The sequence below is a fragment of the Pundamilia nyererei genome, unplaced genomic scaffold (assembly GCF_000239375.1).
Source record: "Pundamilia nyererei isolate P.nyererei 1_Seehausen unplaced genomic scaffold, PunNye1.0 scaffold00507, whole genome shotgun sequence".
NCBI classification, from domain to species: Eukaryota; Metazoa; Chordata; class Actinopteri; order Cichliformes; family Cichlidae; genus Pundamilia; species Pundamilia nyererei.
Genome location: NW_005187908.1, coordinates 71,127 through 72,314, shown reverse-complemented (window position 1 = coordinate 72,314; position 1,188 = coordinate 71,127).

Genomic DNA, 1,188 nt, shown 5'->3' with positions numbered 1-1,188 from the left:
TACCTCATGACATTTTGTCTCAAAAATTAACCCTATGAATATGTCAGTGCCATTAGGATGAAATTATTGTGTCACCAACATTTTAACGTTAGACATATAATTCTAACAGCCTCTGTAAACTAATATCCTGGCTGCTCAAAGCTGCCGTTTTCTCTGACAGTTTCAATCAAAATGAGAAATTTCTGCTCTGAGACTGAGAGAACTAATAGTGCTGCCTGTTGTGCAGTTAGTTTCCAAAACACGTTATTCGTGGTTACATACAGTTTTAGACTGATGTGGGCCAAAGCCTAGCATAGCCTGTAACGTTATTGTGACGGACACATTTTATGAGTTAATCTGGCTTTAAGTGACTTACAGGTTTCTTTGAAAAATACTTTCTTATATTCAGGTTCTTCCTCTTTGCTGCCACCCTCCTCTCCTCCTTGCAGCGGAGGCTTGGCTGCTAAAACTAAACAGAGCTCGCTGAAAGGCACAGCCAATCACATTGGCCATATTTGTCACATGACGAAGGACTCCAGTAGAGGACGTAATTTAACTCTTCCTGCACCGCTGGGTGAATGAGACGTCGACAGATGTTTTTTTCTTTCTATCCAGTTAGTTTTCTTTACTCGAAGAGATCAAATGATCAAATTATTGGTGGGGACAATTCAATAATCGCTGGATATTGGTGGGGACATGTCCCTTCCGTCCATGCCAAATCTACGCCCTTGCAAGTTACACTCAGCACGTGATTATTAGGACACTAGTTTGCTGTTTCCTTTTTCGCCACTAGATGTCGCTAAAACAAAGCTTTTAATGAGTTAACTCATTTTCATTAAAGCTTAGAAAGCGGTTCAACACTGGTTCACTAGTGCTAACCAAAGTACAAAATAATGCATGTCAAAAGGACAAATTAGTGATGGATCAAACAATAATAAATAAACAATAACTAATAGTGTGTTTTTCAGACACTATGAGTGAAACCTCACATTGACGCGTGTATCGCTTTAAGAGAAATCATGTGACCCGCGCAGCTGCTGTGTCTTGCGGTGGAGAGGCGCCAAATTCTGAAGCCTAACTTTTTGACTCATTTGCATTTATGCTGAGGGGAGGACACAAGGCACTACAACAGAACCGCCGAAAAAAAGGACATTTTCTCCAGTCTGAGATTGTTTTGATATCATATTAAGGTAAATTAATATTTTTTCT